The sequence below is a fragment of the Mobula birostris genome, chromosome 15 (genome assembly GCF_030028105.1).
Source record: "Mobula birostris isolate sMobBir1 chromosome 15, sMobBir1.hap1, whole genome shotgun sequence".
Lineage (NCBI taxonomy): Eukaryota > Metazoa > Chordata > Chondrichthyes > Myliobatiformes > Myliobatidae > Mobula > Mobula birostris.
In genome coordinates, this window is record NC_092384.1 from 44,683,045 (window position 1) to 44,707,946 (window position 24,902).

Sequence of the window (24,902 nt, forward strand, 5' to 3'; positions counted from 1 at the left end):
CTCTACTACTTGGGCTCTCTCCATCCAGTCCTGTGACTGCAGTTGGGTCTCATGTTTGTTTCAAGGAGTCGGGTTATTACTGCTTCCAGGCATGTAGCAGGTTGTGCGAAGGTTTGTTTAATATTGGAATTAATGGTCCCAAACTCAATGACCTCCGCATCTTTCCTTTTGCAGATTTAGGGAGTTTGTGGAATGAAAACGAACATCGTTACATTTTAGTGTTAAGTCACTGAATCTTTAAAGGATAAACTTAACACCTAATTACACTATTCGGATAAACACAGGGCGAGTTTAATCCTAGAGTTCTGGTCCCACCATGGCACTGTCAGATCAAAAACCATGCAAGTCGCATTCAGTGCAACACCCATATAAAACAAGTGACCGACAGCAATGTATCTGTGGCAAAATTCTAACATTAAACAAATCTCCACATACCCAAACAGCTAGGTATGCTGGTAAGTCAGCTTGAAAACTAAGGTGGAACATTATCTCCATTCTCAATATCTCATTTCATTTATGACAGTGGGATCCTGTATCCTCAGGCCAGGATGATAAGGCCAATGAGCATTCCAGCATATTGGTCTAATGCAGTCAATGAATAAAGTCCACCTGCTGTGCAGAAATATTACATTTAAATGATGGACTTTTTTACCTTTGACCATTTTATAACAAAATTAACACATCAGTTAAGTTGGAAAATTCATCTGGTGGAGAATATGGTAACGCAACTGATGATATCCATGCTGTCAGTTCCTGTTCCTGGATCTGAGTGCTCACTGATCAGTGGGAAGCAAGGCTCGGTGTCAGGTCAATCCTATAGAACTGATGCCGTAAATGCCTTGGGAGGTGTGTGCAGACATTCATTTTAAACCAATCCTCTGATAACTGAAGCATGCATGTTGGCATCGATGCTGAGTGCGTTGAACAGTCTGGTTGCACTCAAGGACAGCCACAGGTAAGATGACAGATTATATTCATGTTATCAGGACATGCCTCATGGTGTAGCACCATTCTTGATATTGGTGTTACAAATTGCATAGGATTTTGCTGTATATACTAACTCCTCCAGGACTGCTCTTATACTTTCATGTGATGAGATGATGAATATACACCGTAAGAATGAGATTATCCACAATTCTGTGACAGTATCCTAAGTAGCACCGTCTCATTGACCTGTCATCTTCATACTCAAAGACTGTCACTAGTTCATGGTTCAGCAATGGCTCCATTTTCAGAATCTCACACTTGTGTTCAAATATCTCCCATTGTGTCTCTGTAAGCTCTTCCAGCTCACCAACCTCTTAATGCTTCTGGGTTTCTTCAATTCTGTCCTATTGATGATTTTTAATTACTCTCGTCATTCACGGTCAAACCTTTAACAACTTGGGTTTTGGAACTACCTTTGCATCATTCTTTTTTTGGATATCTTTGATCAAACTTTCAGTCACTTCTCTGAAAAGTCCTTGTGAGCTTTGAGGCAGCATGGGATGTTTTGATACTCTGACTGTTGTATAACAAAGCTGCAGTATGTAGATGGTGCTTGACTATATGCACATTCAGAGACCAAACTTCAAGTCATTATTAATGTCTTCGCTGAAGCTTATGAGAGAATGGGTCTTACAATAAACAAAGACCAGTCTGTTCCCCAATTCATCATCCTATAATAGTGAGAGTTAAGGAGGAGACCCTTTCCATCACTTACTGAAGGCAAACAATGATGATGAAATTCACAAACATGAGGAATTCTGCAGATGCTGGAAATTCAAGCAACACACATCAAAGTTGCTGGTGAACGCAGCAGGCCAGGCAGCATCTCTAGGCAGAGGTATAGTCAACATCGACTGTACCTCTTCCTAGAGATGCTGCCTGGCCTGCTGTGTTCACCAGCAACTTTGATGATGAAATTCACCATCGTCTCTAGTGTAATAATACAGAATCAGAGACAGGTTTAGTAACACTGATGTATGTCATAAAATCAGTTGTTTTGCAGCAGTAGTTCAGTACAATACCCGACAAATCACAGTAAGTTTCAATATGAATATGTAAAAAAAAAGTGCAAAACAAGATACTGAGGTTGAGTTCGTGGGTGCATGGACTGTTCAGAAATCTGATGGCAGAGGGCAAGAAGTGGTTCCTAAAATGTTGAGTGTGCATCTTCTTTACAGCCTCTGTCTGCCTGAAGATACTCACATTAGAAGATCAAGATCTAAGGTTCAGCACAAGTTTATGGTCTACAGGAAGACAGTGATCCCCGCCTTCCCTTTTGTTTCCGAGACAAGGACAACAGACATCTCATTCCACAGGAGAGGACAGCAATAGTACTAATATCTTTGCAAAATCCTGGCAGGACAACCATATCTCAGTTGAAGCCCAAATTATATTCTGTTGGCTTCACAGGGCAGGTGGCTCCTGAAACAGATAGTCTAGTCAGCTCCATCATAGCAAAGGATTAGCTGAGGATGGGATAGATGAAACAATTCAAGGATGTTCTCAAAGCTTTCTTGGACAAAGTGTAACATCCCCTAATTTATGGCATGTCAGTATTCAAAATGATAAAAGAGTATTTGGAATGGCAGTGTGACAACATTGTGTTCATTCATTAGGAGTAAATGGAAGCCCAGTCTTAATGGCAGAAAGAATGCATCACCTCTCAAACTACCTACTGAGCGCTCCCATCAAACGTCCCGATCCCAGCTATAGCACAGTTTGCAGGTCCCTCAGTAACATATTTCAACACGTTACACCCCACAGATCTGGGGTGGAAGCAAGTTGTTTTCTACTGGAATACCAAAGAAAATGAGCATATAAAATCAAGATCTGGCTTTTTCAGTGGATGTTCACTGCCCCTTTTTGAGCATGATCCACAAGAACAAAGGATGCAGTATGTGGGATTTCTGCAAAACCTCCATATTGCCCTTGTCCAGATATCACCATCTCCCCTGACTTTATTTAGTACCACCAAACCAATAAATGAAGAATGCAGTGCATCAAGAAAACTGCAAGGAAGTGCCAGGGGAGAAAACATCAAGTACTGTGTGCTATCTGATGTTGCCTAGCTTATTCCTACATTGCAGTGAAGTCCCAAGGTTTAGTGATGTGCTCACTGTGCCACGTACAGTATGTGCCAACTCTCTCCTAACTCACATCATTGGTGTGCCATTCTATAGTTCAACATAGGACATGGAACATATAACAGTACAGCACAGTGTAGGCCCTTTGGCCCATGATGTTGTGCCAAAGTCTATAAACTTACTTCACAATCAATCTAACCCCTCCCTCCGACGTTATCCATAACCCTCCATTTTTCTTACATCCATGTACCTATGTAAGATGACCCTGTTGTATCAGCATCTACCAATACCCCTGGCAATGTGTTCAAGGTATTCATAATCCTGAAGTACAAGGCTGCTATCCACAAAGTGTGTGTTTTCTGCACTGCCATCTCATCACTGACATAGTTTCTTTAACTGTCAGCAGACTTACGATCCCACTGCTGCAACGTTCTCCATTTCTGCTCCAGCCACCTTTGAATACTCTTCCTTCCATTCATTCGACAATCAAGTATTTAAGAAGTGCTGTTGTTGTGGTGCCCAACCGCAATCTAAATTCTTCCTCTGCCTGAGTTTGATTCACACACCCACCCAACCTGACCAGTCGCTCCATATTTCTGAGGTTTTGCAGACTGCACTTGCAGAGTTTTCCCACGTCAGCGTATTTAAATGAAATGACCCGGCAATTTACGGTGACATCAGAACAACGGCCTCATGGTGGGCAGAAGTCCTGCAGTGTCTCAGTTCAGCTACACAATCATGCCACTTGTATTTGGCTCCCAGGATTGATGTTATTTACTGGTCCTGTTCCTGGAATTATCCACCACCCTTCCAATTAAGAGATGCAGAGCTTGAATTGTTGATTAGATTTATTCCCAAAGTGTTTTACTTAACATTAACCTGCTTAGGCCAATTAGATAAAGATTCCAAAGCAAGCTGCAGACAAAATGACAAGCACATTGGAAGTTAAGTAATAACAATGTGGTAGAACTATTTAATTTATGCCTGTGTGTGCTTTTTGTATATATTCTGAAATGATTTGTTATCAAGAAGGAAAGACATGAACCATTACGTTCCTAATTTAATACTCATGTTTATACATATCACCAAGGTGTTTGACTATCGTTTCTTTGCATACTTGCCTGGTTACTTAGTGATGATGATTAACTTCCAGATTTCCAAGGTGATTTGATTTAAAATGAGCCAGACTTGCACATAATATATTTACAACTGTAGTTATTTATACATCTCTAACACCAAAACTTGTATTTTACAAGCATGGAGTCTTATTCCTACACTTTTGAAACTTACTGTAGAAATTTTACTGCTAAGTTAGCTTTAAGAAAATCGGCTATTAGTGAAGGTTGGTGGGCTGGTTGAAAAATGTTTTACGTGACTGGCAATTGATTTGCATTTCTAGTCACATAGTGTTGCAACTTGTAATTTTAAAATATTTGCAAATTTGGCATCCAGGCAATAAAATGAGTGATTGTGCAGTGGGTGGTTGTTATTTGGTGTATCCTGCCATACAAAATCCCCAGTGTGAGATATATTCCAGAATTTGAGATTGAGTGAGTTCACTCTCTTGGCAAATTACTAATGTATTTGTCATGTTTCATCACTGTGTTAGATGGAAAATCAGGGAGATGGATATAAATTAACAAATGGCCCATAGAATAGAATGTTTCCTTCTTGACTAGATCAATTGGAATTAAACTAAAATAATATATAGGTGAATAATGTGCTGAAGATTTCTGAAATTATTGGGGATTGGGGTGAATTTTCAAAACAGTAGCATCACTTCTCATCTTCACCATCATTATCCCCTCCCCATCAGGTTTGACCAATCAGAATCTAGCCTCTATTCCTGCCAGTTATCTGCTGCTATACCTTGGCAAGCTTTCCTGATCCTGCTCCGTCCCAATGCAGGGTGTCGAACAAAAGCTCTGACTGAGACTTTTGTTCTGTACAGATGCTGCTTAACCTGCTTTCTGTTTTTCTTCTAGATTCCAGCATCCATAGTCTCTTTTGCCTTCCTTTTAACACTAAACTGTAATAGTTTGTGAGATAGTATGGACCTTATGTAGGGCCTATTTGAGCAACCAACGCCTGGATTTGAGTTTCCCAGAGTCATTTTGAATGCTCCCTCTCCAGCATGGACAGTAATGAGCCAGGAATTCATGGGAGTCAGGAGTGGGTAGTGAGGTGGGAGGGTAAGTTGTATTTTTTGAAGGAGGCTTTGAGAACATCTTTTCCTCTGCAAGACACACAAAATGCTGGAGGAGCTCAGCAGGTCAGGCAGCATCTATGGAAAAGGGTAAACAGTCGACATTTCGGGCCGAGACCCTCCATCAGGACTGAGAAGGAAGGGGCAAGATGCCTGAATTAAAAGGTGGGGGTGGGGAAGGAATCTAGATGGAAGGTGATAGGTGAAGCCAGCTGAGTGGGAAACATCAAGGGCTAGAGAAGAAAGAATCTGATAGAAGAGAAGAGTGGACAATAGAAGAAAGGGAAGGAGAAGGGGACCTAGGGAGAAGTAATAGGCAGGTGAGAAGAAATGAAACATCTGAGTGGGAAATAGTGGAGGGAGAGATCGAAATTCATGTCATCACGTTGGAGCGCACCCACATGGAATATAAGGTATTGCTTCTCCACCTAATATCATCTGTCTGTTCGGTAATCCCTTCTCACAACAGAGCTTGAAATAGAATGTCTTTCAGCGTCTAACAGCTTTGTTGAGTTGTTTGCTAAAAAAATTTCCACACACATCTCATGTTCAATTGTTTTTTTTTCACAAAAGGATGGCCAAAAATTCCATTGATGGTTTGCCTGTGTTGGGATATTTAGAAGCTGATTAGGTGCAATTGTTGATTTGTGATGTAGTTTAGCTTATCCCATCTGTAATGTGACAACAAAATATATATTGCAATACATCATTATGCACAACTTGTAGTTCAACTTCTTAGTACATTCAAAATGATTGATATATGTTGGACTATCAATATTTAAAGCAACGAGAAATGAAATCCACATTTTAGTATCTGTATATTTGATAAAAATTACATGACTGGGAATAACACAATTTTGGAAGTTCTTATTTGTATCAGAACTTGAATATCAATCTATGCCTTTATTGTCAGTTTCAGCGGAAGAATTATTTCATTCTCAAATCTTATAAAGACAGAGATCCTCCTCATACTTCTCAACAGACTGTTCCTTGTTTTATGTCTGCAAAAATAACCCTAGAGTTCCTCATAAGTTGAACAAAGGATATAAAACAGTACAGACCTGTACAGGCCCCTCGGCCCATGTTGTTGTGCCAAACTTTGGACCTACATCAAGGTCAATTTAATGCTTTCCCACATAGTCCTCCATTTTTATTTTATCCACGTGCCTTTCAAAAAGTCTCTTAAATATCTCTGATGTATCTGCCTTTACCATCACCCCTAGTAGCACATTCTATGCACCCGCCACTCTCTGTGTATAAAACCTACCAATACAATTCCCCCACCCCCTACCCTATATTTTCCACCAATCACTTTAAAATTATAACCTCTCGTATTAGCCATTTCCACTCTGGGAAGGAGGTGCTAGCTGTCCACTCTATCAATGTCTCTGATCATCTTATACACCTTCCTCAAGACACCTCTCATACTTCTGTGCTCCAAAGAGAAAAGAATTAGCTCGCTCAACCTTTCTTCAGAAGACATGCTATTTGCATGACTAGTTTTTTTTCTCTCTGCACGTTGGGTGTTTGATGGTCTTTTTTTATGGGTTCTTTGGGATTCTTTGTTTTGTGGCTGCCTGTAAGGAAACACATCTTAAGGTTGTATAAAGTATACATACTTTAGTAAAGCCCTGGTTAAGAGCTGCATTTCCAGAGACACCTAATAAAAAGGGGGTTCACTTTGATAATAAATATACTTTGAACTTTAAACTTTGAACTCTAACGCAGGCAACATTCCTGGTAAATATCCTCAGCACCCTCCCTAAAGCTTCACATCATTCCTATAACGAGGAGCCCAGAACTGAACATAATACTCCCAATTGTGTTCTAACCAGAGTTTTATAGAGTTGCAACATTACCTTGTAGCTCTTGAGCTCTATTCTCCAATTAATGAAGGCCAACACACCATATGCCTTCTTAACCTCCCTACCAACTTGCACAGACACTTTTGCCATTAATAGTGGTGCATTTAATTATACAGAACTTCCTCCAGTCATTTACAAGCTGCTGTTTTGTGGGAGCGTTCTGTATGCAAATTGGTCGCCGCATTTCCTGCATTACAACAGTAGCCATATTTCAAAACTATTTCACTGGCTGTAGAATATTACACAACATCCAGAGACCCTGATTTTTTCTCTTTGGATGTAACTCTTTCTTTCAGTACCACAATGAGTGTATGTATGGATTATGTGCTGAGAACTCTGGAGTGGGGCTTAAACCACTTAACCTCCTGAATTAGAAACAAGAGTGGCTGGAACTACTGAGCCGATGCTGACACTCATAGTGTGAGTTAATTACAGCATTATTTGCATGATCTGTATGGAGCTATATGGTCCTGCATGTGCTGGTAATTTGAAGTAGTAAAAGAAATTACAGAAATGTGTGAAATTGTACTGTTTCATTTTGATTCATTTCAGTAATGTAGAAGGATGGTATTAAACTGTTGCATCATTGAGGTGCAGTGGGGGAGGGATTTGAGAAAGATATAGATTACTTGATTGTTAGATAATTTATTGCTTTTCACTCTGATTAAGTTACTGCTAAAATAGCACTAGTAATTATGTGGTACATACATTTGCATCAATGAAATGAATCAAAATGAAACAGTACAACTTCACACGTTTCTGTAATTTCTTTTACTATTTCAAATTACCTGCACACAGAACTGTATAACTCCACACAAATCACCAGTCTATCAGAACGTGGGAATATAAGAAATAGAAGCAGTTGGCCCCTCCTAACTGTACTGGCACTCCATACGATGGCACCTCGGGGCCAATTGCTGCACTAACCGCATGTACCTTGCTTTCCTTAATAGCTAAAAGTCCAGCAGTCTCTATGTTGAATATACTCAGCGGCTGAGCCTCCACAAACCCTGGAAGAGAATTCCAAAGGTTTTCAAATCTCTGGCTGAAGCCACATCTACTCAGCCCTCTCCTTAATGTTGAGCCCTTATTTAGAGACTGTGCACCCCTCATTCTGGATCCTCGAGCCATAGATAACATTACTATGTCTGTTCTAGGCATTCTCGTAAGAATTTTGTACTCTTCAATCAGATCACCTCTCATTTCTCTAAACTAAAGAGGGTATAGGCCCAATTTGCTTAATCTCTTCACGTGTGAACAACCTGCGTCTGAAGGATCAACCTAAATTGCATCCCCTCTTTCATGTGTTTTCTTCCTAAGGCAGGAAAACCAGACTGGTACACACTTTTCCAGTTATGGTCTCCACAAGGCCTTGTATAATTGAAGCAAGATTCAAATCCCCTAGCAATAAAGGCTAACTACAGGCAGCATATCATCCAGGGACTTATTCACTCCCAGCAAAAGAAGATGAAGAAAGAGAAGCAGGCAGAACTGATTTGTGTCCAGCTTCACTGATGTCCCTGAGAGCATTAAAAAACTGAGATCAATAAGTAAACATTCTGCTATTACTCCAAGGATGCACATTCATATTCTTGCTTTTAAAAAAGGAACCGATATAAAGGTTCTTGTAGGGTAGGTATGAACAATATACCTCATTGGTCTGAATGATGTTGGCACAGTCCCACAGAAGGTCAGAGCTGGTTTACAGCTCCAGTGACCCCGGTTCAATACTGACCTAAAGTACTGTTTGTGTGAAGTGTGTTCATTGGCTCCAGTATACATGGGTTTCCATGGGTGCTAGGTGCTGAGAGGCTGAAGGGCCGCCCACTTTGTTAGAGTGGTGGATAATTCTCAGATTTACTTACACATTTGTGATGTTGAATCTGCCCATTCACCCTGACACATGGAGTTTCGAGGTGGAACTTAATCTTTGTTAGGGAGTTATGTCTCAGGTTGGTCCTTCCTCTGGATGCATGGCCCCAGTTATTTTACTGGGGCTTGGAGGGCCCTGAGGCAGAGTGAGTTGAGTGGGGGTGGTGGGGGAGTCTTCCCTATTTCTTAATTTACTTCAGTTTGGTTTATCGTCCTTTTAGCTAAAGTTTTCAGTTATTTACTTCATTGCTAATATATTTTAAATGTCTTGTAAAGATCCCACACAAAGTTAGAAGATGGGGCTGTCGGAAAAATTTGGAAGCAAGGCTCCATTCGGTGCTGCTGGCGTCACTGCCATTAGTTAGGCTATGAGACTGGGCCTGTTTGGTAAGCTCTCTGTATCTGGATCTATAAGAACGTGGGTGGCCCAAGTCAGAAAGATGACATTACTTCAGCCATGACAGTGCTGGTCAGCCAGCATTATGTCTGGCTAATATTCTCAAAGGAGGCACACTTTCTCCCATGCCCTCATTGTAAAGGAAATTGATCTACTAGTTAGGAGTCAGTTGGAGCTTTGCTTTTGGCCTTTCTACAGCAAAGTATGGCAGACGAATAGAGCTCTGTGTAAATGGTATTATATTCCTATGCTTTATTCCTATCCTGTCACATAGTTGACGGAATTTAAGCTCTTGTCCTTTTTATCAAGGTAATGTACTTGTTATTTATTTTCACAGGCACAGAAAGGAAGCACCGGACATTACCCAGGATATCACAGGATATGGATCTCTGCACACGCAGTGGCACTTAGAACAGGTTTATTTAAATTAGTTGCTCTTTAGGAATAATTAATTGGTCTTTATTCCTAAAAATATACTTTATTAATAAAAATTGTAGATAGTAATACTGTTTATTCATATGTCTCCATTCATAGTACCTGATTTATCACTCCTCTTGAATATAAGCTTTACACTGTATTGGAACATCATCAGTTTTCTTTCCACATAGATTCAGGACGGATAAATATAACAGGTTCCAGCCTCTCAATGTGCAATGGTAGAAGGGCTTTACATGGTGATCTTTCCCTTTAGTGTCATTGGGGCAGCTCCAGTACATGATCCAGGGCCTTGGGGTGTGCCATTCTGCACATTCACTCGTGCATTCATCCTTCCACCGCAAAACCAGCCCAATTTTGGGTGGAATCAGTGTGCCTATCACTGAGTGCATAATCTTCCAACAGTGTTTAATTGTATCAGTGAAAGTCCTGCCAGCAACCAGGAAGCACAGAATTCCTATGTTACACAGCCATGTGTAACTAATTTTGGTCCAGTTATGTAATAGTTAACAAGCTCCATCTTGATAACCAGGATTCCTTCTACAGTCAAAGGACTGACTAGCAAGGTATAAAACTTCATTTACTATATAATGATGCATTCTGCATTCTGTGATATAACGTAGTGTCCTGTGATTTACTATGATCAGTACCATGGGAGATTCTCTAATTAATAGAAAGTATGAGTGGTGCATTGATGTTGTATTCTTCGGGTAGTTCTATCACAGTAAGGTTACAACAATTAAATTAATGAGAGAAAGAGAGGTGGTATATTCTGTTCAACAGAATATTTTACATTCTGAAAGTTTCATGTCAATAGGCAGGCGGTCTGCAAAGCTTGTGCACGTGATAGAACAATCATTATCAGATGAAAACAAATTTGTCAGGGAACATTGTGGTAAGCCCTCCAATTGAGTGAATGTGATGTTCTACACATTCTGTTAAATTCTCATTTCTTTTCTAGCAGTGCTTATTTAAATTTACCATAATGACCTCATCATGTCCCGACTTGATCTCAGGACTTTTAAAATACAGGTTTAGAAAATGCTTGCTTCCTTCATTTCAAGCATTGTTGATAATATTGCTGACAATGACAATTATTAAAATTGGTATTTTAAAAAATGCTCTTGAATCAGGAGATCACATGCACTCTTTTTGTGGATATTTTATCCTTACTCTATTCAAGGAATTTGAGAATGGAGCTCATATAACGTGGGCTATGATTCTTGCTTTACTGATTATTGGTAAGATAATTTAGATTCAGATTAATTTATTTGTCACATGTACAATGAAACATACAGTGAATTGCATTGTTTCTGTTAACAACCAACACAACCTAAGGAAGTGCTGTAGGCAGTCAACAAGTATTGCCACACATTCCAGTGCCAATGTAACATGCCCACAATGTCCATTGTTACAGTTAAGAGATCCCATTTTATTAATGGAGTCCTGTCTTAACCAGATCAAGCTTATGTATTATTTCTTCTTTTTACATTAATAGATCAAAGTCAAGGTGTTCCAGGTCTCCCATGGCCCTCCAAGGTTTATTCAGTCTTTTCAAGATTTATCTCATGTTCTCCCTGTCTCAAGGTTCCCCAGGTCTCCCTGGGCCTTCAGGAGCCAGCCAAAGGGGAGGGAGTACTGTAATGAGCTCTTCAGGCCTGTGCGGGGAGCAGGAGAGCATTGGGCCCCGAAGTTTTTAGAGCACCTGAATTGGTTAATTGTTGCTTAACGAGAGTCATTAATTGTTTAGAGTTCCTTCTGTTTTTTCTCGATTGACTTGCTCTTTGTAATGCAGAGGTTAGGCTACATTTGTTTAGAGCACAGAACATAGAATAGTACCAAGTATTTCTCTAACTGTCACAATGTGTATTGGTGATGTTGGAGCTCAGGTGCAGAGGAAAGACACACTGTGATGTGGAGAGACAGTGACCAAAATTTATTCACAAGAATTCTAACAGAACTTCAGTCTGTCAACTGAGCAACTTTGGAAGATGTAACACTCTCAAAACTCGGGTCCTGCAATTAGCATTAATCAGGTGTCCTCTTAAGTAACACAGAATCCCCAAGCACGTAAGAATAAACTTAACAAGTTAAATAGAAAGCACCACGGGACAGCATTACAAAGAGCAAGCCACTAAGAAAAAAACACAAGGAACTCTTAACAATTAATGGCTCCTATTAAACAACAGTTAACCAGTTCAGATATTCTAAAAACCTCAGATCCCAGTGCTCTCTGGCTCCCCGCACAGACCTGAAGAGATCATTACACAACCAATTTTTCACTAGGGTCATTGTCTCCCCACTGCATGGTAGTTACCTTTGCAATGGTTGGGCTGAGTTGTTCTCTGATCTTGGCAATCCATTTGCAAATATCGTCGGTGTGCTGTTCATTTGTGGTGTGTCCTCGAATACTTAGCCTTTATGTACTTATCAATCAGCAGATTGGTCGTCATTACACAAACTCAATTGTGAAACTCAATAGCGAGGGGGTCTTGTTTCTGACTGGTTGCGTGGCAAACTCTGTGCATGGTCTGGAATTTTCCCCGTATTGGCTTCTCAACGGGATCAAGATGTACGTCTGTTTACAGAATTGCTTGCGGAAAACCATGCTTCTAGGAATCCTCTTGCACGCCGCTTGTTTTCTTCAGCCATGAATTTCACTGATGCCCGGTTAAGTTTGTGCCGCTCTCGATCTTCGTGGATAGACATTAGGGAGAGTTGGTCATGCCACTTCACAGCCAGTTGACATTCATGGATCCTTGTGGATAGTTTTCTCGCAGTCTGGCCAACATAATATTTACTGCCGTCTCCTCAATGGATTTTGTAGAGCACATTGGTCTAGTTTAATAGCTTGGTTTGTTCTTGTGGTCTGTAAACAGACATGTAGACCTTGGTCCTCATTATAAGCCAAGATGGGTAATATTCCAGACCACAGCGCACAGAATTCGCCGTACAATGAATCAGCGGCGAGACCTCCTCCGTTCTTTACAATTGAGTTTGCTTAGTGACAACCCATCAGCTGATTGATAAGTATATGAAGGTTAATCTTTCGGAGCACACACCACAAAGGAACAGTGCACTGATGGCGTCCCCTTGTATGGTGACAAAATGTTTGCAAATGGATTACCAAGGTCAGAGAACAACTCAACCAATCATCAACCACCCAAGCTGAAGATTTTCCAAGTTATTACCTTTAAAATATTTGATTAATAGGGGTCAGACTGTGATTGTGCTCAAACCATATTTGGAGAATTGTGAACCAGTGCCACGTTAAGAATAACATTGCTTATCCATTTCAATTTGAAGACAGTGGCTTCAGAAACCCTTCCAAAGATAGAAGATAATTTGAATGAATGTCAGGGCACATACAGTTAGAAATAGGAGAGCTTACGGAAGGTGATAAAACATATGTTGAGCTGTATGTGAACAAACCACTTCTGGGGGGTAGATTGGTAATTTCCATATGTTAATGACTCAATTAGAGTAATATTGGCAATGCTTCATTGATTTGATTGGGATCAGAAGTAATACTAGTAGTAGCTTATAACATTAAAAAAGCAACAAACAGGAATGGACAGAGAAATCAACGAGTTCCTCAAAAAAAAGTCATACAAAGGCAACCTGAACAATATTGTAATTACTGCAGATTATGCAGAATTCACTTTGCATAGCATCTATAGTACAAGCGCAATGTAAGGTGACAGATAGCCAGTGGAAAAGCTGATCAATATAATTGCAACCTGTTCCTTAATGGGGAAGGAGGTGTATGACAAATAGATCAGTGAACTGCCTTAGAAAGCTAAAAGATCAGTCTAAGGACTTAACCAGGTAAGCTATGGCCAATATCTCATATTCATAGTTGCAATGTGCAACAAATGTGACCAATAGTAATGGAGAAAGGTTGGTTAGCAAAACTGGAAGTTGATTGGACAAAGTTATTTCAAAGTCTGTGTGAATTAGGGCATAAATTGTCTGATATTGATAGTGAAAGACCCGTTTCTGCACTGTAACATGTGGATAAAGATTTCCCAGTAAAATCCATTGAGGTTGTTCAGGCGTGTCAGCAAGATGTCATACTAAAGTGGGTCAATGTTCACACTTAGAGAAGATGGACTAGCTAGGATAAGTGTCCAAATGAAATGTCACATTCGTCTGTGAAGGCTTTTATTATCAATTGATCAAGGAAGCTTTAAATTGGAAACGTCAGGTTGTCATTCCAAGTTCTTCTCCACAAAAGGATTGTGGATAAGCTCTATGCCAAGTATGTAGGAATTGCCAATAAAGGAGGCTGTTGCCATGAGTTTTGTGAGTAGCCAAACATTGATATACAGTAGAATGGGAGGAAGTTGTGTTCAGTTTGCATTTTACCAGGCGTGCCGAACAATCCCACCTGAGACATCATTATATTCATGGAAATAGCTGTGTAGACCATTCTAATGAGTCCATGTCAAATTTTGTCATCTTATGCGCATTAGTACACACACAAAATTAAGTGAAGGCACACATAATGACAGAACAGACTATTAAAGAGTTGAAATTGATCTTTGCTATGCATAGAATATCATCTAAGTTTGACAATGAACCCACAGTTCACTTTTACACTTCTCTGAGGGTTTAGAGGCTTCATGTGTATGTATAATGTAAGCACTACATGTTTTTCTGTACCTTGTACTGTAACTGTTACTGAACTTATCCAATTTCCAGTAGCATCCTAGATCCACTTCAGAGCCCACTGGAACAGATTTTACATATATTATGGATTTTCATGATATTTACTGCAACCAATTATGGTTCAATTTATTGCTCCTTTTGTCAGTATTTCCACAGTAACAGTGGTTTAAAATTTCAGTACTTGTTGTGAAACACTTAGGGTTAACCCAAAGAGGCAAACGTTAATACATTCCTTTTCCTTCAAATATAAGTTTGTTTGCTGAAGTTAAACTAAAGCAATCATTTGTCAAAGAAGTAGTACATGTATGTTTCTTTCTGATCTCTCACACCCTAAATCCAACTCAAAGCCAAAGGTTTGCCATCTCTGACTCAGACTATGGCCTATTCTCAAATCGCTACAAATATCCTATAGAAGTATCCTCAAAATTATTTTTTTTGTTCCCAGAGATTTACTTTCTCACCTACAAGTTAAATTTCCAACACTGTTTACTGCTTCTTCATATCCATGCAGTCTAGAGCAGGAACCTTTTAATGGAATATTGAAATAATGTGATGGGCCATGTTAGATTGAGGCATCCCATTACTCAGACCAGCTCAAAAGATTCTTCGTAATATATCCTTCTGCAAGTGTGCTCTGAGAATGTCATGGGGAGGGCAACAGCACACTTGGGATCTTGGTGAATAGAGGGACCAGAAATATATCTTCCAAACCATTATGATCTATAGATTGAGAAAGTAAAAGAAGGATGATGGGAAAGAAAGCAAAACGATTGGAGTGGATGAATTGCAGTCATCTTGGGTAAGGAAAGCAAAATAAAGATAGGGAAAGTAATTAGGTTAAGTGGTAAAGAATAAAAAAGAACAAATTGAAAGACAAAAATGTTAAAAAAAATATAAAACCAGAGTTGTACGACATTGACCTCGGCTATTCAACCCAAATGGTCCATGTCATCAACCAAGATTCTCATCAAAGCTATTTGATTAGTTAAATTGTATACGTCCCAAAAGCAAATACAGGGTACAAAGTGTGTAAATAAATGCTATCCCCATCAATATACAGTGTCTGTAGAAAGTATTCGCCCTCCTCCAGAAGTTTTCATGTTTTATTGTTTTACGACATTGAGGCACAGTGGATTTAATTTGGCTTTTTGTGATAGTGAGCAACAGAAAAGGACTCTTTTGTGTCAAAGTGAAAACAGATTTCTACAAAGTGATCTAAATTAGTTACAAAGATAAAACACAAAATAATTGATTGCTCAATTGTTCACCCCCTTCAAGTCATTATTTAGTAGGTGTATCTTTGGTAGCAATTACAGCCTTGAGTCTATGTGGATAGGTCTCTATCAGCTTTGCACATCTGGACACTGCAATTTTTTCCCATTCTTCTTTACAAAACTGCTCAAGCTCTGTCAGATTGCATGGGGATCGTGAGTGAACACCCCTTTTCAAGTCCAACCACAAATTCTTAATTGGATTGAGGTCTGGATTCTGACTTGGCCACTCCAGGTCATTATCTTTGCTGTTTATAAGCCATTCTTGTGTAGCTTTGAACTTATGTTTGGGGTCATTGTCTTGCTGGAAAACAGATCTTCTCCCAAGTCACAGTTCTCTTGCAGGCTGCATCAGGATTTCCCTGTATTTTGAGGCATTCATTTTACCCTCTACCTTCACAAGCCTTCCAGGGCCTGCTGCAGTAAAGCATCCCCACAACATGATGCAGCCACCACCATTCTTTGTAGAGATCTGCTTTCACTTTGACACGGAAGAGTTTTTTTCTGTTATCAGTGTCCAAAAAAAAGCCAAATTAAATCTGTGATTCATTGTTGTAAAACAATAAAACATGAAAACTTCAGGGTGTGGGGTGAATACTTTTTATTGGTACTGTAGATACTGCAAGCTGTGTGATGCCTTCTCCTTTTTATATCATTGATTAGATGCAACAAAAAAGGGTCAATATCTCATTCCAGTCCGCTCTGCTCCATATTAACTTAGACCCAGAGAAGTGTATTGTGATTGGAATAGGTATTGTCCGTCACATAAAATGTGAATCAGATCTGAGAAAGTGTAAAGTTTGGGAGAGATACTGCTCTGTTTTTCAAAAACTAAACCAAGTGTCATTGTGAAGGAGAAAGAAATAAAGGAAAAATGTCTCCAGATTTGGATGCAGTTCTGTAAAGTGTCCAATGATTGTACATGAGTGGTCAAGGTCAGTGAATGCATCTTCCAGAGCTGTATTCCATTAGCTACACATCTAGCTTCAGACACTACTCAATGCATCACAAATCAATCAATCCTTTATCAAATACGATTCATATACAACTTCCATAAGGTTTGTAGCCAGAACAAGCACATCACCATGCATCATGACTTCTGTTTTGGCAGCTTCATAGACACTTGTGACATCACAAAATAAGTGCTATTTTTTTCAACTTCATCATGTTCATTTGATACTTTTAAAATTGGACATTTGATTGATTGATCTTTTTTTCAAAATTGCTATCAATAATTGATTGCTAGTATGAAAGAGATCAAACCATTTAAATTGTTTCTTTTTAATATTAGAAAAGTATCAGTGTTAAATGAAAAATGGTAATTAATGGACAATTTTTAAATTTTCAATTTAACTTTGAGTGTTGTATGAGAAACTGATGTACAAATCTGCAAAGCCTTAAAATAACTGTAGGGCTATCTGTTAGAAGCTATGTGGGTAGAGTGGTATAAATTGAGCAACAAACCCTGAGAATTCCCGATCTCAGCATTTTTCTTAATTAGCTGAACATGTCATTAATAATGAAATGCATCTTTTATTGGATCATGCTTGATCCAACCTATTGCCCCCTGTGGCCACACTACCATACTGAGGTCACATGTCTTCCAACAATGGAGAGTTACTGGTTCTAATGCCATCCTACAGTGAGAGTAGACCATGAATGGAAAAAAAAACATACATACAGTACTGCATCATGAAATCCTGTCTCCTGTACCAAATGACGGCCTTTGGTAACTCACTGCTATCAAAGATCCCCTTCAAGGTTTTTAAATGTCTTTGATGGTCAGGGGCTTTTAAAAATAGCAATAGATTTAAACGATTAAAAATTATTCAGAAAGTTTAAAAACAAAATATTAATTAAAAATGTATGAATGTACTGTTAATTAAGAGCAAATATACAACAAGGTAAAGAAAATTTGTCAAAAATTTGGCAAACTCATTTTTCGAAGGTTATTGATCCCAGTCAAATGAATAAGGTTGCATGAGGTGCACCAACTATGGTTGGGATGTAGTTGAGGGATCAGGTAAAATGGGTGTCTAATTCCTCAATGTATTATGTCACAAAGTGCCACTGAGCTCAAGCAAGAGCTCAAATCCATTTGAAGCAAGTCTGCAATTCTGTACAGAGCTATCAACTAACCATCAATTCAATCTGGAACAATGTTTTTGTGGAATATATGCCACCTCTGCCATTCAAATAGCAAAGCATTGATGCTTGAGCAGACACTGCCCTGACTCTGCTGATGTTTCTATTATTCATTTTGTATTAGGGGAGAGCAATTTGACTGGACAACCACTTAAAACCACTCAGCAGCACCTTGTGTTCCATCTGGGTAGCCTCCAACTTGAAGGCATGAATATCGATTTTTCCTTGTGGTAAAAAAATTTCCCTCCCGCTCTCCTGTATTATTCCCCACTCTGACCCCTTACCTCTGCTCACCTGCCCATAGGTCGCCTCCTCCTTCCCTTTCTCCTTTCCCATCGGATTCCTTCTTCACCAGCCCTTTACCTTTCCCACCCGGCTGGCTTCACCCATCACCTTCTCGTCTGGCCTCCTTCCCCTCCCTGCACCTTTTTATTCTGTCATCTTCCACCTTCCTTTCCAGGCCTGAAGAAGTAGCTTGGCCCGAAATGTCAACTGTTTATTCATTTCTATAGATGCTGCCTAAGCTGCTGAGTTCCTCCAGCATTTTGTGCATGTTTCTTCAATAGAGTGTTCACATAGTGAATCAGAAATCTCAGGGAGACAAGGAAGGAGGACTGACAAGAAGAAGACAGGTATTTTGTTCTGGAAGTAAAGAAATTTGTAAGGTTTGAGAGCCTGTGGTATTTCCTAGTAGTGTGTTTAAGGCCTAGATGGCCATTTTAGATTTCAATTCAGGAAGAGAACTGGAATGTAGTGGGGTATGGAACAGTGTAGTGTCATTATCATTGGTAACTGCAGTTCTTCCACCTAAAGTTCTGATTTCAAACACAATGCTTTAAATTTAAAGTCTAATTTACTAGCCATGGCCAAGCTTTTATGGTTGCTGCATAAATATATGGTACATTAACTTCAGTCTGGTTCCTTAAGGTTGTCATAGCTGGGGCTTGAGCTCCCGCTAACTTTAATTGCTCTTAAATGTGCATCTCAAATAGCCTCTGACAACCAAGTCAAACTCCTGGACTTCACATGTGGCTTAACGACTAAGTCCGACAGAATCATTTCTGCTGTCAGGAGAAGGGGTACTGGCAAATTACTGTCACCTTAAAACCAGTCACTTTGGGCAGAAGGGACTCATCAGCCGTGGTTGGCAGATCATCTAGGAGAAGGAAAACTCTGATCACAAACTTCCGCTGCCTTGTGGCTATACCCACTCATAGGGAAGGCATCAGATGTAAACCCTGCGAAAAATCTAGAGCTGGAGTCCTTAACGCAGTCCTACATTGAGTTCAATGCCGACTGGCAACTCCAGCAACGCCACTGGTGCCAAACTGTATTGGTGTCTGTCGTTCCTTTGGATTCGTCAGCTGTGTGGAGAGAGGGAGCCTGCTGCCTGGGCAACAGCTTGCTCTCCTTGTCACACTGGCCTTGATGGCTAGAACACAATATCCATGGCTGACCCTGACTAACAGAGGCCAAGAAGAAGAAGAAGAATGTGAATCTCTCGAACATGGTGCCAGGTATCTGAGCTTTGTAAAAAGGAGAAGGGTGGATCGAATGTATGAACTGCTGTTCTGGCTTATTACAAGGTTGCTATTGAATTCAGGAAAGAATACTTCACTACTTTTTGTCCAAGTCCCTAATGTATTTGTACTGCATTAACACATGCACAATATTTACACGGATTACCTGTCATTTAAAATAAATATGATAACATGCATAGAAAGCATTGGAATTAGGAATGCATTAGGAATGTATTATTTATACATAATTATCATGATCAGAATTTCTACATGCTCTTTTACAAACCTTTACAATTTTTTAAATGTCAGTGACTATGATCTGTTATAGTTGTTTATGTTAAATGCCAACAATATTTTTTGTATTGCAATAGTTAATGAAGTCAAAGTTGTTTACATTATTATTAAGTGTACAATATTGTGCACAGTCAGGGTTATGGCAGGTGAATGAAATCTAATGCTGGCTCTGGAAGCCCCATCTAACTGCAGCTGAGAAGAGCAGGTGGGAAGTTTGCCATTCTGCTTTGATCTGACCATCCATTCAAGAAAACTGCAGTGTTGGGCAGTGAAAAGTATTACACTGAGGCTGAGACTCAAAGCATCGATCAGAGTGGATAGAGTTTTACTCCTTATTTAGTTACACTCTTCCTATATTTAAGTGGAGTTTTGGTTTTAGCTATTGAAGTTAATGGTAGATTTAAACAACAAATGCCAAAAATCAAAATGTGATCCACATTCCAAAGATCTTCCTTGATTAGATCGGCACAAAATTCACCAGTGTTTTCCCTTTCCCCTTTTAAGATGATCATCACTTCAATTGAGAATTCATTCCAGCAACCATCAAGATTACCTCAAGAACACTTCTCAACTCTAATATAGATAAGAATGAGTATCAATATGGTGGGAACACCTTTCTGTCCAAGTCCCATTTCAGGTTGCTCAGGAAGTCAAAGAGCATGGATGTACTATTATTACTGGTACAGTCGCTGGTATTTTCCATCATGGTCCATGGTGGTACCTCCCACTCTGAGACAGGAAGCTAAGTACAAACATCCGGAATTATATTTTAGTGCAGCATTGAAGCAACCTCAGAGGTATTCTCCTGTGTCCCACTAAATTCGAATGTTTCCCATACAAATAGATACAAGAACATCTCATGGCACATTAAAAAAAATGTTCTTGGCATATTCTGGGCAATCCCTTGACATGGCAAAGTACATCATTATCTACTTGGTGTTTGTGGACCATTGTGCCTTTGTTGGTGGCAGTATTCCTAACATGATTGCATTTCAAGAATATTTTATTGCCTGAATAGCTTGCTGTTAGAAAAAAAGATACAAAAATGCAAGTCTTTGCTATTATTACAAACATTGGAATCATTAAGAAGATAATTATTCTCTGCTCAGGGCAGTTGGGAATGTGCAATGAAATTCTGCTCTTTAGTCACCAAGTTTTGAGAAGAATTTTTTGGTAATTCAAGTTTATTCATAAAAGTGTCATTTTGCTGGAAAACACACATTGGTGAAGTAAAACATTTGAATAATTGCAGTTTGATTTAAAAATATAATTTTTGTTTGTCTTCAGATTAGGCTGTGAAAATCTTTACAGTCAATTGGTACAGAGTAAGTTGACTGTGATAATGTTCTGAAATGTTATTTGAGGGATAAATATTGCCCAAGGCCAACTCTCCAGTTTTAATAGAGTCATAATGATACAACATAGAAACAGTCCTTTTGGTAACTGGTCCATACCATGCCCATGCAAGCTAGTCCCATTTGCTAGCATTTGTCCTATAACCTTCTAATCATTTCCTATCCACATACCTGTCCAACTGTGTTTTAGTAGCTGTTATTGACTATGCCTCAACAATTTTCTCTGGCAGTTCATTCCACATACATAATATCCTCTGTATTAAAAAAAAATTGCTGCTGAAGTTCCTAGTAAATGTCCTCCTGCTCTCCTTAAACCATGTCTTCTAGTTCTACATTCCGTAACCCTGTGAAAAAGACTGAATGCATTCACCTGTGATTTCCCTTCATGATTTTTACTCATCAATAGTTCACCTGGGCATATTCTATACCCCAAAGAAAAAAGTCCTAGCCCATCTAACTCTCCCAATGTCTCAGTCCCTCTAGTGCTGGCAGTATCCTACTAATGATTTGTTTCTGCTTTTTTTCCCAGTTTAATTATATCTTTCCTATAGGAAGGTGATCAAAACTGAACACAGTCCTTAAAATTCTACCACTGCATCATGACGTTTCAATTTTTATAAAGTGACCTGACTGATGAAGCCCAGTGTGGCAAAAAGCTTCTTCATCACCCTGTTTACCTGTCATAGTGTTTTCCTTTAAAATAGCAGCATGGAATATTTTATATCCCACAGAAAGAGCAGATAGATACTCACCAAATTTGGCCAGAAGTTGCTGGTAAATACTAATACTTGCACGTGAAACTTTTCAGAGTAAATTAGTGACCGAATTTAAGATGGCTACATAGATATTGAAGTCTTACATTTGGTTGACCAGCTTTGTTGCCATTTCTAGAGAAGACTTCGACATTGGACTGTTCATGAAGACCAGTGGCAGAAACATGAGCTTGCCAAACATCCCAGCACTCATTAAGGGGAACTTACCTGCTTCTGCAGGTAAGGAAGCCTTCTGCAGGAATTGTAAACCAGTTCATTTAAATAAAGAGGACTATCCTATCAAGGGGGAAAATGTTAAATTAGGTCTTTTCAATGTGTTTAATTATATAAAATGACTTTACATGATTTGACTTTTGAAGAAATTTAAGAATGGGTGAGAATATGACATTGGAATATAATGTAGAAAAATGTAAGGTCATCCACTTTCATAGGGAAAAAAATTAAAACAGGGCATTAAGCAAGTTATCAGAAAGGCCAAGTTTTCCCTCCCCATCTCCTTATTTGGTTCAATGTTCCACTGTCCTGTCAGATTCCATCATCAGTAGTTATTTGCTCCCTCCACCTATCACCCTCCAGTCTCTCTCACTATTTCCATCCTTCCCTCCTCCATTTGCCTATCACCCCCCCCTCACCTGGATCTATATATCACTTTCCAGCTCCTGCCCAATCCTTCCTCACAACCCTCTATATTCAGCCTAAGTCCCCTCTCGTCATGCAGACCAGCTGAAGGGTCTCGGCTTGAGAATCATCTACTGGCCTTTTTCCCTCCAAGGTGTTGTTTCATCCACTGAGTTTCCATCAGCAGATTGTTTTGTTTTGCTCCAGATTCCAGCATTTTCAGTCTCTTGTATCTCCAGACAAAATTGTCTGTTGGGTCATATTGGAAGAGAATTTGAGCACAAGAGTCATCTGGGTGCAGCTTTAGAGGACCAACCAGGACTCACCTGAGACTGCACCTGAAATGAAGGAAATGCCCCTAATGAAGGAACAACAAACCTGTGGTAGAGAGTATGCAGTGATTTTTGGGCTAACTGTTAGAAACTATGTGGGCAGAGTGGCATGAATTAACCAACAAATTCTGGGAATTGACAATCTCAGCATTTTTCTAAATTAGCTCAAAATGTCATTAATAATGAAATGTATCCTTCAATAGATCATGCTTGATCCAACCCAGTTGAAAATATAGATCTATACTCTGAGGTGTATTGGCTTTGTTTTTTGATATTGGCTCATTGATGTCATAGGTACCAAGATACAGTGAAACATTTGTCTTGTGTATTTTCATACAGATCAAAATCCTTCCACAGTGCATTGAAGTAGAACAAGGTAAAACAATAACAATGCATCATTCAGTGTAAAAGTAAGTGAAAAAGTGCATTGCAAGTAAACAATTAAATGCAAGATCATAACAAAGTAGATTGTGAGATCAACAGTCCATCTTCTTGTACAAAAGTCTGTTCAAAAGTGGTAGCAGTTGGCCTTGATGTAAGCGGGGTGGTTGCCAGGCTGGGTTTAACCAGGTGAATTTCCATATGTTTAAACAGTAATCTACCAGGAGAGCCTGAGACCAGGTGGATCCAAGCACAGAGGAGACCAGACACAAGGATGGAATTGAACAAGGAATCATAACTTGCTCATCGATTTGTAAAGTTCACAGACTAAATCTCAAGAATCACTACACACAGGGTAAGCAAACTCAAGACTGACCAAAAACAACAAGCAAATCGGATGGAACTTAAATAGAGACACAGAACAAAGCACAGGTGCACCGATAGCTAAAACAAGACACAGGTGAAAATAATCGATAAATAATCAGGGCGGAGGAACATAGGAGCCTGGAGAACTCTGGCACCCCCGGTGATCAGACTGAAGCATAACATCTGAGCTTGGCAGAACATGCTAGTAGGTTTTTGCATCTTCTGCCTGACGGGAGAGGGGAGGAGACCTCAGAAAAGCATTTGAAATTTTTACTAGCTTGCCAATTTAGGCATGGACTTGATGCTTCCCTTTGATGAAGTGTCTAGAATCAAGGGTCTCAGTCTCAAAATAAAGGTTGGTCACTCCAAATACAGTGGCGAAGAAATTTCTTCCAGAGGAAAATAGATCTTTGGAATTCTCTACACAAGACAGAGTTCAATCATTGAATATTCTCAAGACCATGATGAATAGATTTTTAGATATTTGGGGAAGTGAGGGTTCTGGTGTCATTACAGAAAGTGGTGCTGATGTTACTGCGAAGTGAAGCAAGTGCCATATGGTCCATTCCTGCGTCTATTTCGTACATTTTTATGAGTATCACGAATAATCAGAACCATTGAAAATCTTCAGTGATTTGATAAGCTGAGTGTGGCTGTGCTTAGTGTTCTATCCTTCTATTGGAGAATGCCCTGTCATAATGCAAAGAATCATTAGGCCACAAGAGAAAGGAACAGAATTATTACATTCAGTCCATTGAGTCTGCTGTACCATTTAATTATGGCTGATTTATTTCCCCTCTCAATCCCATTCTCCTTCTTTCTCCTGTTATATTTGACATCCTTACAAATCAAGAACCTATCAACAGCTGCTTTAAATGTACCTGATAGCCTGGCCTCCACAGCTGCCCACGGCAATGAATTCAACAGATTTGCCACACGCTGGCTAAAGAAATACCTCCTCATCGCTGTTCTAAAGGCCCCTTTTATTCCCAACTTTTGCCTTCTGCCAGTCACCCAATCTTCTATATATGCTAATATATTTCTCGTAATACCATGGGCTGTTATTTATTAGCTTCGTGCCTGGTACTTGTCAAAGGTCTTCTGAAAATCCATGTAAATAACATCCATTGATTCACTTTTTACTATCTTGCTCCTTATGCCCTGAAATAAAGGCAAGATTCCCACTTAAAGAAACTATGCTGACTTCAGCCCATTTTATCATGAGCCTCCAAGTACCCAAAACCTCATCATTAATAATAGACTCTAACATCTAACCAACCACTGAAGTCCAGATAACTGGACTATAATTACCTGGTTTTTTTTTTGCTCC

General features: G+C 39.4%; 1 long non-coding RNA gene across 1 annotated transcript; it reads left to right on the forward strand.

Moving 5' to 3' along the window:
• Window positions 1-22,016: 22,016 nt before the first annotated feature.
• On the forward strand, window positions 22,017-23,538 carry LOC140210289 (uncharacterized). Its single transcript, XR_011889201.1, has 3 exons — window positions 22,017-22,094; window positions 23,165-23,201; window positions 23,420-23,538. It is a non-coding gene; the product is annotated as an uncharacterized lncRNA (long non-coding RNA).
• The last annotated feature ends 1,364 nt before the right edge of the window (window positions 23,539-24,902 follow it).